General features: G+C 41.9%; 1 non-coding gene across 1 annotated transcript; it reads left to right on the forward strand.

Annotated features, from left to right (window-relative positions):
• The first annotated feature begins 435 nt into the window (after nt 1–435).
• On the forward strand, nt 436–542 carry LOC116746908. Its single transcript, XR_004347913.1, has one exon. It is a non-coding gene; the product is annotated as a U6 spliceosomal RNA (small nuclear RNA).
• Nucleotides 543–14,499: the final 13,957 nt, after the last annotated feature.

Consider the following 14,499-nt stretch of genomic DNA (forward strand, 5'->3'; position numbering starts at 1 on the left):
AAGTCTCAGTAGACAAAAAATGATATCATACAAAGTTATGACAGATATCTTCTCTGACCACAACAGGATGAAGTTAGAAATTAAAAAAAAAAAACACACAAAGAAAGTTGAAAAATTCACAATACTGTGGAAACTAAACAACACACTTTTAAACAACCAATAGATCAAAGAAGAAATCACAAGGAAAATTAGAAACTACTTAGAGATGTGTAAAAATGAAAATATAACATGCCAAAACTTACATGATACAGCAAACGTTATGCGAAGGTGGAAATTTATAGCTATAACAAGAAAGAACTCAAATCAACAACCTAACTCTACAATTTAAGGAATGAGAAAAAGAAGAACAAACTAAACCCAAAGCTAGCAGAAGGAAGAAAATAACAAACAATTAGAGTAGAGGTAGATAAAATAGAGAGTAGAAAAACATCAGAGGGGCTCAATTTGGCAGCATATATACTAAAATTGGAACGATACATAGAAGATTAGCATGGCCCCTGCACGAGGATGACACACAAATTCGTGAAGCATTCCCTATTTTTGAAATTAGAACACTTCCTAACACCATACACAAAACTAAACTAAAAATGGATTAAAGACCTAAATGTAAGGCCAGGCACTATAAAACTCTTAGAGAAAAACATAGGCAGAACACTCTGACATAAATCACAGCAAGATCCTTTTTGACCCACCTCCTAGAGAAAGGGAAATAAAAACAAAAATAAACAAATGGAATCTAATGAAACTTAAAAGCTTTTGCACAGCAAAGGAAACCATAAACAAGATGAAAAGACAACCCTCAGAATGGGAGAAAATATTTGCAAACGAAGCAACTGACAAAGGATTGATCTCCAAAATACACAAGCACCTCATGAAGCTCAATATCAAAAAAAACAAACACCCCAACCCAAAAATGGGCAGAAGACCTAAATAGACATTTCTCCAGAGAAGATATACAGATAGCCAACAAACACATGAAAAGATGCTCAACATGACTAATCATTAGAGAAATGCAAATCAAAACTACATTGAGGTATCACCTCACACCAGTCAGATTGGCCATCATCAAAAAATCTACAAACAATAAATGCTGGAAAGGGTGTGGAGAAAAGAGAACCCGCTTGCACTGTTGGGGGAATGTAAATTGATACAGCCACTATGGAGAACAGTATGGAGGTTCCTTAAAAAACTAAAAACAGAACTACCATATGACACAGCAATCCCGCTACTGGGCATATACCCTGAGAAAACCATAATTCAAAAAGAGTCATGTACCACAATGTTCATTGCAGCTCTATTTACAATAGTCAGGACACGGAAGCAACCTAAGTGTCCATCGACAGATGAATGGATAAAGAAAATGGGGCACATATATGCAATGGAATATTACTCAGCCATAAAAAGAAATGAAACTGAGTTATGTGTAGTGAGGTGGATGGACCTAGAGTCTGTCATACAGAGTGAAGTCAGAAAGAGAAAAACAAATACCGTATGCTCACATATATATGGAATCTAAAAATAAAAAAAGTGGTTCTGATGAACCCAGGGGCAGGACAGACGTAGAGAATGGACTTGAGGACACAGGGAGGGGGAAGGGTAAGCTGGGACAAAGTGAGAGAGTGGCGTGGACATATATACACTACCAAATGTAAAATAGATAGCTAGTGGGAAGAAAGCACATAGCACAGGGAGATCAACTCGGTGCTTTGTGACCACCTAGAGGGGTGGGATAGGGAGGGTGGGAGGGATACACAAGCTGGGGGTGATATGGGGATATATGTACACATATAACTGATTCACTTTGTTATACAGCAGAGACTAACACAACATTGTAAAGCAATTATACTCCAATAAAGATGTGTTTAAAAATAAGAAAAACAATAGAGAAAAATCAGTGAAACCAAAAGTTGGTTCTTTGAAAAGATCAACAAAATTGACAAACTTTTAGCTAGATGGACTAAGAGAAAAAGAGAGAAGACTCAAAGAACTAAAATAAGAAATGGAAGTGGAGACATTCCTACTGATCCCACAGAAATAAAAAGGACTATAAGAGAGTACCATAAACAATTGTTTGCCAACACATTTGATAACTTAGATGAAATGAACAAATTTCTAGAAAGAGAAAATCTACCAAGACTAAATCTGAGACTAAGAAATAGACAATCTGAGTAGACTTATATTTAGTAATGAGATTGAATCAGTACTTAAAAAAAAAAATCTCCCAACCAAAAAAAGCCCTGGACCTGATGGCTTCACTTGTGAATTCTACCAAAACATTAAAATAAACAACTAATACCAATCCTTCTCAAATTTTTCCAAAAAATTACAGAGGAAGGAATACTTCCTAACTCATTCTTATGAGGCCAGCATAACCCTCATACCAAAGCCAGACAAAAACAATAGAAGAAAACAAAACTACAGACCAATATCCCTAATGAATATTGATGCAAAAATCCTCAATAAAATACTAGCAAACAAATTTCAGCAGCATATTAGGAGTATTATAATCCCATCATGACTGAGTGGGATTTATTCCTTGAATTTAAGGATCGTTCAACATATGAAAATCAATCAATGTAATATACTACATCAACAAAACGAGGGGAAAACCCTACATGATCATTCAACTGATGCAGAAAAATCATTTGACAAAACTTAACACCCTTTCATGATAAAAACATTTAAGAAAATAGGAATAGAAAAAACTACCTCCACATAATAAAAGTCGTATATGAAAAACCCACAGCAAACATAATGCTCAATGGTGAAAGACTGAAAGCTTTTCCTCTAAGATCAGGAGCAAGGCAAGGATGCCTGATTTCACCACTTCTATTCAACATAGTATTGAAAGTTATAGACAGAGCAATTAGGCAAGAAATGAAAATAAATAAAAGGCATTCAAGCTGGAAAAGAAGAAGTAAAATTATCTGTTTGCAGATGACATAATCTTATACATAGAAAATTCTAAAGACTCCACACACACAAAAAGCTGTTAATACTAATAAATGAATTCAGCAACGTAGCAGAATACAAAGTCAACACACAAAAATTGGTTGTATTTCTATACACAAACAATGAACAATCTGCAAAGTAAATTACAAAAATAATTACATTTACAATAGCATTAAAAAGAATAAAATACTTACAAATTAACTAGGAAGGTGAAAAACTTGTACAATGAAAACTACAAAATATTGCTGAAAGAAATTTTTTAAAAACATAAATAAGTGGAAACACATCTCATGCTCATGAACTGAAAGAGTTTAAATTGTTAAAACGTCAATATTACCCAAAGTAAGCTACAGCTTCATTGCAATCCCTATTGAAATCCTAATGACTTTTTTTTTCAAAAATAGAAAAACCCTTCCTAAAATTGATATGGACGCTCAAGGAACCTTGAATAGCCAAAATAATGCTGAAAAAGGACAAAACTGAAGGACTCACATTTCCTGATTTCAAACCTTACTACAAAATCAACTTTACTTCAATTAAAAAAAAAACTTACTACGAAGCTACAGTAATCAAAACAGTGTGATATTGGCATAAAGACAGACATATAGACCAGTGGAATAGAATACAACACAGAAATAAACTCTTGCATCTACAGTCAAATGATGTTTGACAGGGGGGCCAAGATCATTCAATGGGGGAAGGGCAGTCTTTTCAACAAATGGTGCTGGGAAAATTGGATATCCACATGCAAAAGAATGAAATTGGACCCTTACCTAACATCATATACAAAAATTAACTCAAAATGGATCAAGGGGCCTAAATGTAAGTTCTAAAACAAACTACTGGAATAAAACATAGACAAAAGTTTGGCAACACTGGTAATGATTTCTTGCATATGACATCAAAAGTGTGGATAACAAATGAAACAGTAGACCAATGAGATTCGTGAAAACAAAACAATTTTGTGCATCAAAAGACACTATCCACAGAGTAAAAAAGACAACCCACAAAATGGGAGAAAATACTTGCAAATCATATATTTGACAAGGGATTAATATCCAGAATATATAGAGAACTACTAAAACTCAACAACAACAACAAGAAAAAACCCGATTCAAAAATGGGTAAAGGACTTAAATAGATACTTCTTCAAAGGAGATATACCAATGGCCAATAAACACATGAAAAGATGCTCAAAGTCACTAATAATTAGGAGAATGCAAATCAAAACTACAATGAGATACCACCTCACGCTCATTAGGATGACTACTATTAAAATACAGAAAACAACAAGTATTGGTGAGGGAGTGGAGAACTGGAACCCTTGTACACTGTTGGTGGGAGTGTAAAATGGTGCAGCCATTATGGAAAACAGTGTGGAGGTTCCTCAAAAAATTAAAAACAGAATTAACATATGACCCAGCAATTCCACTTCTGGGTACATACCAAAAAGAATTGAAAGCAGGGTCTTGAAGAGATACTTGTGCACCCATGTTCATAGCAGCATTATTCACAGTTGCTAAAATATGGGAGCAACCAGTGTCCATTAACTGATGGGTGGATTACTAAAATGTGGTATATTTTTGCAACAGAACATTTTTCAGCCTTAAAAAGGAAGGAAATTCTGATAAATGCCACAGCATGTATCAAACTTGAGGACATTATACTAAGTGAAATGTCAGTCACAAAAAAAGACAAATACTATACTATTCCACTTATAGAAGTGTTTTAGACTAGCCAAAATCATAAAGACAGAAAGTATAATTATGGTTGCCAGGGGCTGTGTGGAGGGGAGATGGGGAGTTATTTTTTAATAGGTACAAGCTTCAGATTTACAAGATGAAAAGAGTTCTGGGATGGATGGTGGTAGTGGTTGCATAACAAGGTGAATGTATTTTATACCACTAAACCGTACACTTTAAAATGTCTAATATGGTAAATTTTATGTTATGTTTATTTTAACAGAGTAAAGAAAAGGTACTTTTAAAAATTCAGCTTCTAAGAATGAATAAAACCAGGTCCCACCTTCCTGACATAGAATATTACTTCAGTAAAGCTTATTTCTCCCAGCTGTGGTTCCCATTACAAAAAGATCTTGTATATCTTCTAATTCCATCAGTTAACAGATACAGATAGAACATAAGTTGCGCACAGCAGGCACTGGATTAGACCCTAGGATGCTGTAATAAACAAAACAGGTATAGGTCCTGTCGTCTGGGAGGCATTCCTGAATGGGTATTGCTGTTCTTGCCCTTTATACAGTTGATCCTTGAACAATGCAAGGTTAGGAACTCCCCCACACCCAGTCAAAAACCACAATAATTTTACAGTCGGTCCTCTGTATCCGAGGTTCCGCATCCATAGATTCAACCAACTGTGGATCGTGCAGTGCTGTAGGAAGCATTTAGTGAAAAAAATCCAAGTGTAAGTGGTCCCACAACAGTTCAAACCGATGTTGTCCAAGGGTTAACTGTACTTTCTACCTGGCCTGTATCTAAGAGCTCAGAAGAATCTTGACGTTGCTGAGAACAAACTCTTTTCTCCATTATAGTTTATTTCTAGGTGAATCCAGCTGATATGTGTTGTGATGGTTAATTCTGTATGTCAATTTACCTAGGCCATGGTACCCAAGTATTTGGTCAAACATTTTTCTAGATGTTTCTGTGAAGGTGTGTTTTGGATGACTAACATTTAATACTGTTAGAGAAATGCAAATTGAAACTATTGATACAATGTGGTACCACCTCACACCAGTCACAATGGCTATCATTGAAAAGTCTCCAAATAACAAACGCTGGAGAGGGTGTGGAGAAAAGGGAACCCTCGTGCACTGTTGGTGGGAATGTAAATTGGTGCAGCTACTATGGAGAGAAGTGTGGAGGTTCCTCAAAAAACTAAAAATAGAGTTGCCATACGATCCACCAATCCCACTCCTGGGCATATCCCCAGAGAAAACTATAATTTGAAAAGACACAGCCACACCTATGTTCACAGCAGCACTATTTACAACAGTCAAGACATGGAAGCAACCTAAATGTCCATGGACAGATGAATGGATAAAGAAGATGTGGTACATACATACAATGGAATATTACTCAGCCATAAAAAGAATGAAATAATGCCATTTGCAGCAACATGGATGGACCTAGAGATTATCATACTAAGAGAAGTAAGTCAGAAAGAGAAAGATAAATACTATATGATATCACATATAAAATATGATGCAAATCAACATATCTACGAAACAAAAACATATTTATAGATATAGAGAACAGACTTGTAATTGCCAAGGGAATGGTGGGGGAAGGAAGGATTGGGAGTTTGGGGTTAGCAGAGACAAACAATTATATGTAAGATGGATAAACAACAAGGTCCTACTGTATGGCACAGGGAACTATATTCAGCATCCTGTGACAAACCATAATGGAAAAGAACATGAAAACTGTATACATATATATATATCTGAGTCACTTTGCTGTATAGGAGAAATTAACACAACATTTTAAATCAACTATACTTCAATAAAATTAAAAAGAAAACAATTTTATACTGCGAACTTTGAACAAAGTAGATTTTCCCCTGTAATTTGGTTGGGCCTCACCCAAACAGTTGATGGCCATTATAGAACAAAGACTGACTTCCCCCGAGCAGGAAGGAATTCTGCCAGCAAACAGTCATCAGACTTCAGCTGCAACGTGAGCTCTCCTTAGGTTTCTAGGCTGCTGGTCTACCCTGCAGATTTTGGACAGGTACCTTCATAAGCATGTGGGCTGTTTCCTCAGGATAAATCTCTCTCTCTTTCTCCTGTGTATATACATATACACATCCATTTTGGTTGTGGGCATGGGAACATGTCCAAAGCTACCAATAATTTCCATTGTCAGGGAAAATAAATGGGTTTTGGTTGCTAAAGCTGAAAGGACTCTTAGAAATAATGTAGACCTGTGGTATCCAAACTCCTTTTTTCCAAATCAAATTTGACACAGTATTCCACTATACTGAAATGGGGTAAAGGAACCTACTTATTTCAATTGCCTTATTCTTCTCCCCTCTCCTCTCCCCAAGGTACTCTTGGAGGCACAGCTCCTGAACTTGAACCTTCCAACTCATTGTTTACAAGCAGGACTAATGTGTATGTGCCCCAGGAACACACTCTCGCATGTTCCCAGTTTTATTTTTACAGTAGTGCTACTGAAGTCTGCACCAACGTTATTACAGACATAAATTCCTTACGCTTGTAGCTCTGGAAGAACTATAATAAAACAGGTTTACCAATTCAATAAAGATATTCCAAACCAAACCAATTTAACTTAATAACATTCATTTGCCAGACGATGTTGTTCTGCTCAGCTAAACTGCTACTGGTGACGTGAGCGTGCTAATGACTCTGTGGGAGGGTTTTCTTGTGTTTGACAGGTCCACTCCTTTTTTTGGGGGGGGGACTATGTCTTATTCCTCTTTCTTTTTCTTTTTTTTTAATTTTTATTTTATATTGGAGTATAGTTGATTAACAATGTTGTATTGGTTTCAGATGTACAGCAAAGTGATCCACTTATACATATGCATGTATCTATTCTTCCCACGCCTTTCTTTTAAAATTACTGGACAACCTTCATGTACGGGGGCCTCCATGGTATCAGTTGGCCTTTACTCAATGTGGATATGGTTAAGACCTCTTCAGTTCTTTTCTGTGTACCCCCTGGAAATGAGAGCAGTCCTGCCTGATGCCAAAGGGAAGATAAACACGGACAGACACCGAGGCTCGGGGCTGGGCAGCCCTTGGTTAGAAGGGGGCAGTGGAAGGATCTAGGTAAAAACTTACATGAGTTTTCATCAACATGAAAAATTAATAGCAGATCAAAGGCTAATAAATAATGAGTTGAAGTGAAAGGTGTGTTCTTATCTTATTCTTGTGACTTTTCTGTAGGTTTGAATTTTTTTTTTTAAGTTGGGAAAAAAAGAAATTCTCACAGAGAACTCAGAGCTCCCAAGAATATGTCTGTATCTCCCAGTGTGAGAAGCACTGATCTCTTTCAACCCTTTTTTTTTTTTTTTTTTTGCGGTACGCGGGCCTCTCACTGTTGTGGCTTCTCCCGTTGCGGAGCACAGGCTCCGGATGCGCAGGCTCAGTGGCCATGGCTCACGGGCCCAGCCGCTCCGCGGCATGTGGGATCCTTCCGGACCGGGGCACGAACCCGTGTCTCCTGCATCGTCAGGCGGACTCTCGACCACTGCGCCACCAGGGAAGCCCAACCCTTTTTAGATTGGAAAATTGAGGTTCAGAGAGCAGAAGTAACTTATGGGATGCTACCGGGCTAATTAGTGGAGAATTAAAATTAGAACCTGTCTCCTTGCCCAGACCCTTCCCCATACTACTATGAATTGTAGGGCTTAACACTCTGACTTTCTCACACGGTTATATTTTGCTGCAAGAAATTGGTGAGGATTTCACTATACATAGACCTGAGTTTCCAGAACCCTACTAAGCTGACCTTTGAGAAACACCAGCTTGTATACCCCCCATATCACAGGCATAACTGCCCATCAGGAGAGGCTGCGGAGTGTTTTACTCTTAAGCAGAACAAAAATCTCTTTGTTCTCATACTCCAGTGACTAAATCCTCCTCCAGTGAGTAAGTACCACCTGAGGCCGGGCAGGGCCAAGGGACAGGACCTGGGGCCATGCCCACACCCAGACCCACCTGAAGGCACCTTCGAAGCTCTAAGTCCCGCCTCCAGGTCTGCACTTTAGTTTTTCATCAGTAAAAAAGAGAAAATATAAAGCTTAGGAAAGAAGCAAAAATTATTCTATGTAAAAGCACTTTGAAAATAGGAGTATGACAGATGGCCAAGAGGCACATGAAAAGATGCTCAACATCGCTAATGATTAGAGAAATGCAAATCAAACCCACAATGAGGTACCACCTCACACGGGTCAGAATGACCATCATGAAAAAGTCTACAAATAATAAATGTGGGAGAGGGTGTGGAGAAGAGGGAACCCTCCTACACTGTTGGTGGGAATGTAAATTGATACAACCACTATGGAGAACAGTACGGAGGTTCCTCAAAACACTAAAAATAGAACTACCATATGATCCAGGAATCCCACTCCTGGGCGTATATCTGGACAAAACTATTCGACAAGATACAGTCATCCCTATGTTCATAGCAGCTATATTCACAAAAGCCTGGACATGGAAGCCACCTAGATGTCTATGGACAGATGAATGGATAAAGAAGATGTGGTACATATATACAATGGAACACTACTCAACCATAAAAAAAAGAACGAAACAATGCCATTTGCAGCAACATGGATGGACCTAGAGATTATCATACTAAGGGCAGTAAGTCAGAAAGACAAATACCATATGGTATTACTTACATGTGGATTCTAAAATATGAAACAAATGAACTTATCTACAAAACAGAAACAGACTGACAGACATAGAGAAGAGACTTGTGGTTGCCAGGAGAGAAGGGGGTGGGAGAGGGATGGACGGGGAGGTTGGGATTAGCAGATGCAAAGTATCATACAGAGAATGGATGAACAACAAGGTCCTACTGTAGAGCACAGGGAACTATATTCAATATCCTGTGATAAACCATAATGGAAAAGAATATGAAAAAGAATGTATATATGTATAACTGAATCACTTTTCTCTACAGCAGAAATTAACATTGTAAATCATCTATACTTCAATAAAATAAATTTTAAAAAGACATCCAAAAAAGAATATAGGAACATGAAACAAAGCACAAATATTTTAAGAAAAGCTCATCATTTAAACCATCATCAGGGTTACGTAGCTGAATGACTGAAAGATGTGGTTAGTGCTAAAAGGGGTGAAATGGCTGAGGAGCTGAGAAGAATGTGTGAAGGGTTCCAGCCAGTACTCTTGTCTCCATCATACCAAGAGGGCCAAGTTCATGGGAAACAGCCAGGGGGAAACACCAAGTCATGTTTCACGTGAAACACAGACACTGTAGGTATTCATCAGAGAAAATTACATGCAGAGAGGGCGATTCAAAGAAAACCTCCTTCCCCCACTGCAAATATTCAGAACTGCAAATACATCGCAAAAGGGAGCTCTCCTTTGGTATTCAGTAAACAGTCAACAACTTCTGGAAGCTATAATCTAGTTCTTAAGGGTCTGCACTGACAATTAAGCTGGGGATGAACCCGTTTGACCACAAACCTTAGAAGTTGCACAATGCTTTCCACAAATGTTAGGTTCACAGTTCATTAGAAGGATCCTGGGACCCTGGCCAGCGTGCCCGCCAGCCTTCTGGTGCCTCTTGGAGAGTCTGGCGGTGGGAAATAAAAGTCTGTAAACGGTCTGGGCAACTGAGAAACAAAATTTATAAGTTGCCTGGGCAAGTCTACTCACTGCTCCTATTTCACAAAGGAAACTAGCATGGCTGGTCCAGCCAGGGGTGGATGACTGTCAGTGGAATGGCCGGACTGACCAAGAAGGTGGTTTCAGGAGAGAAGTGCTTCCGTTAGATGTGCTGGTGCCTACAAGTGCCACCCCTCTGCACCCCTTCCTCAGACCCACACTCCCCTGGTGATGTCACCCAATCCCGCGGTTGCATCCAGCCTCCACCTGCTCCCAATGCACTTTTACCAACCCGGTTCTCTAACCCGGATGTGCCCCCCACCCCACATTTGGACGGCGGCACCTGGAGTCCCACGGGCACTCAGGGGCTCCCATCCCCCACCCTGCTTCTCCTGTGTTTGTGGTCTCGTTGGAAGGCGCTCCTAGACATGGAGTGTGGTTCTTCCCCTCCCTGACATCTTCATGTCTATTCGTGAGCCTCCCCTCTTCCTCGGTGGCTGGCTGTTTCATCTGCCCTCCCCACACTGCGGCACCATCCCAGCTTGGTCCTCCTGCCTTGAACTGGTTCTCCTAGACTCTGTCCTCCGTGTCGCCCACAGAAGTAAATTCAATTTCTTCAGGACAGCGGTGAAGGCCGCCGTTCAGTCTGCTTCCCACCTCTCCTCCCCTCAACTCTCGCGCTCCACCAAGGCCAGAACGCTGGTGCTCTCCACACTCACTGCACTGTTTCCAGCCCATGGGCTTCTCCATGCTTCCCCTTTGCCTGAAACACTCTTGTGCAGCCTCACCTCCTAACCGTTAGCTCATCCTGTCCGACTTAGTTCCGGGGTCTGCTCTTCCTGGAAGTGGACCTTGCCTCCCCGTGGAGTTGGGTGTGGCCCCCTGTGCAGCTCAGCCCCACGAGGTGCTCTGTCATTTCGGGCGAGTCCTAATTTTATAACGATCCCCATGTGTCCCTTATAACTTCATCTGTGAGCTCCAAGACAAGCAGAGACTTTGTATCCTCAATATTCAACAAAAGTGCTTTGAGAATATTTGCTGGACAAATGAATAAATGATCTGAGTTTACTTTTCTGGGCCTCGAGGAACTATTTCCAACACAAAATCCACAATCTGATAACCCATCCCCGACAAGGGTCTATTGGGGACCCTCGATGGGAGGTGGGCTTCTAGCTCTACTTCTTACCATGTGGTAAACGGCGGCTCTGGGAGGGCTGGCTGGCTGGGTGATCGGCCAAAGATCTGAGTAGCCGTGCGATGAAGGTGTCGGGCTCGTGGACCAGGGTTGTTATCGAGGTCTACCACTCTACAAACTGAGCTCCCTTCCGGGCCTTAGTCTCTAAAGGAGAGCCTGGACTCAGACCAACTCTAAATTCCCTTCAGGTTTCAAGAAAAACCATCAGCTGTGGCAAAGTGGCTTCGCCCAGGGATTCAGAAGTGATGAATGATGAGAAGGGGACAGCCACATGGCATCCTCTTCCCTAGAGCCGAGGGGGATGGCTGGCAAGGCTAGAGACACATTGTTCTACTGGGGGATGGGGGAGGGCAGGTGCTACGAGCACCTGGGCAGAGGCCAGGGGTGCTCCTAAACATCCTGCAGTGCAAGGGACAGATCCCACAGCAGAGATGACCTGGCCCCAACATCAGTGCCGAGGTGGAGAAACCCTGCCTAGGGGTTTAGCCCTTCACCTTTGAGTCCTAATTCACCAATAGGCCCGTGACTCAGGTACAGTGGATCCATCTTCTATACAAAACAGATAGGCAAGCAGACAAGGAAAGGTCACCATCCCTGAACCTCCGGAGAACTGAAGTTGTGTGTGTTTAAGGCAAAAAGTTTAGGGTACTTACCTGTTCAGGATTCATCCAGGCAAATTTGTCCAGACTGCCACCTTCCAGTCCTAACTAAATCAGGTGGAGGTAGGCAAGGTTGATTCTGGACAAATTTATAATGTTGCACCTACTCCCAGTGACCTGTCCATTGCCCTACTGGTTCCCGCCCTCCAGTCTAGTGGAAGGTGTGACACTTTAGGGTCTTGGAAACATTTCCATGAAGATGTCCCAGGATCCTGGGAAGCCCCCTTTGATCTCTTTCTCTTTAATCCCATATTCCCTGTGGTTTCTATTGCTTTGTTGCATGTGGTTTGGGGTTATCCACTGAAGGAACCTGTAACATAGACACACCCCTAACTGGATTGCAGGCCCTTCCAAGAGTTTCTGTGGCCCCTCAGTGCCCACCACAGCACTGAGTCGGTAGCAGAAATTCATTAAAAACTTGTTTGATTAATTTCTACCTTCTAAGGAGATAATTAGCAAATTACAACGAGTAACTCCTGCTTATGAGGAGACTCTGCCCCTACCAAGTTTCTTCTCATGGTTCCTTTTCTCTGCACATCCCCTCACCCCTTGTGACCCTAGCATATTTTAGTAACTCTGCTAGTAGGAGTTTCAGACGGGGTAGGGAGAGGTTGTGTTGCAAAAAGGAGAGGATGCTTGGGTCAGCAGAAGTTGGAAGGCGCCTTTCCTTTGTACCTGGCTAGGGTGGGAAGGTGACACAGGAACACTGTCCTAGACCCCTCTCCCAGTCCCAGGGGAGGTGGCTGGCCTTTTTGCCTCTTTCCCAAACTTCTAGCAGAAGCAGAAGCCAGTAGTGTATATGGACATGGAGAGGTAAGAACCAAGTGCTGGGAAAGAGTTTGTGGTACTGGTTCCTTCTTTCTGTATCTTTCCATCCTACTCTTACCTTTCCAAGCTCGCATCTGCTTAGGTTGAGACTTGGGACTGTAACAACTGGGGATTTCAGGGTTGTAACATATGATGCTCCTACATTTGTGATGATACTGGCCACACTTGTTACTGTCAGATACCCTTGCATCAGCAGGATGGATGACATTTTGAGGACCACTACCCACTTTCCAAGTCTGTGCACACAGAATGGGAAACGCTTTCAGAAACTGCCTGGTTAGAGCTTTAGGACCAAACTAGTCAAGATAAGGACATTAAAGTGACTCTTTTCTATCAACGCTTGGATTAGGTAGTCATTTGTGAATACTGCCTTATCAAAGCATAGTTAAGGGGGTAGCGGTTAATGCCAGATCCCTGCCTTCGAAGCTGCATTAAATCACCTGTGCTGATTAAGATGCTTCTAATTCTAAGACTCGATGGAATTTCTCCTTGACTAAGAGTCAGGACACCTGCAACCTTGTCCCTGCTTTGCCGCTGACCTTCAGTAACTGACTTCGTCTCTCCAGTCCCTTTTGCTAAAATGTGGATAATCACACCTGCTCTACCTGCCTCCCAGGTTTGCTGTGAGGACAAGCGGAATACATGGCAGTGCCCCCTGTCCCCACCCTCCACGTTAGAAAGGCCTCTTGGAACCTTCTGGCTCTTTTCATGGTGCCAATAGAGCCCCTCGCATTACCGCCGTCTGTGCTGTTACTGCGTGAACGGCCAGAGGGGGGCCCCGGAGGAAAGGAGGAAGCCAAGGCTAGGCTGCCCCCGGCACTGCTTCCAGCCTGAGTGCCCCCTTCAGCAGCCACGGGTCCCCAGCGTCCCCTGCCGAACTGGGGACTCAGCCCGTCATTGATGCTGTGAGCAGCCAGTGTCCTGTGTTCTCAGGGCAGCAGAGAGAGGAGCGATGCCCACCTGAGGGTCTCCGCCCAGTACCCCACACCTTCCGAGGCAGCTGGGCGCTTCCGTTCCCGCCGGGCAGCCAGGCGGCTCACACGACTCCCGGTTCCCCCAAGGTCAAGTCTCCTCCCCACCGCGGATCTCCCATAGCATCGCCCGCCAGCCTGGCTGGGATCCTGCACTGTGCCGACGAGCAGGGAACCAAGTGTTGGTGGGAAATACTGTGCAATTCCTAGGGATTATTGTAATGTGGATTCCCCCTCCATTTACTCATAAGTAGGGACAGCTAAACACTAGATTATAGGCATCAGAAGTTGTCGATTGTTCACTAAAACCAGGAGGGTAGTTCAATGGGATTCAACGGTACATATTCATTAAGGGAGAAAAAGGAAGTGCCTTTAAACTTCCCCACGGTGTATAATTTACTCTGATGAGTACCCACAGAGTATGTGCTTCATGTCAAATACAAGTTACTTTTCCTTCTGGCTCTTTCCCATGAACTTGCCACGAGGCCATAACTACTTAATCCCACTAGCACTGGAGTTCCAGAAAACTCTTACTAAATTCTAGTCCTGGAC

This window comes from Phocoena sinus, chromosome 21, assembly GCF_008692025.1.
Source record: "Phocoena sinus isolate mPhoSin1 chromosome 21, mPhoSin1.pri, whole genome shotgun sequence".
Classification (NCBI taxonomy): Eukaryota; Metazoa; Chordata; class Mammalia; order Artiodactyla; family Phocoenidae; genus Phocoena; species Phocoena sinus.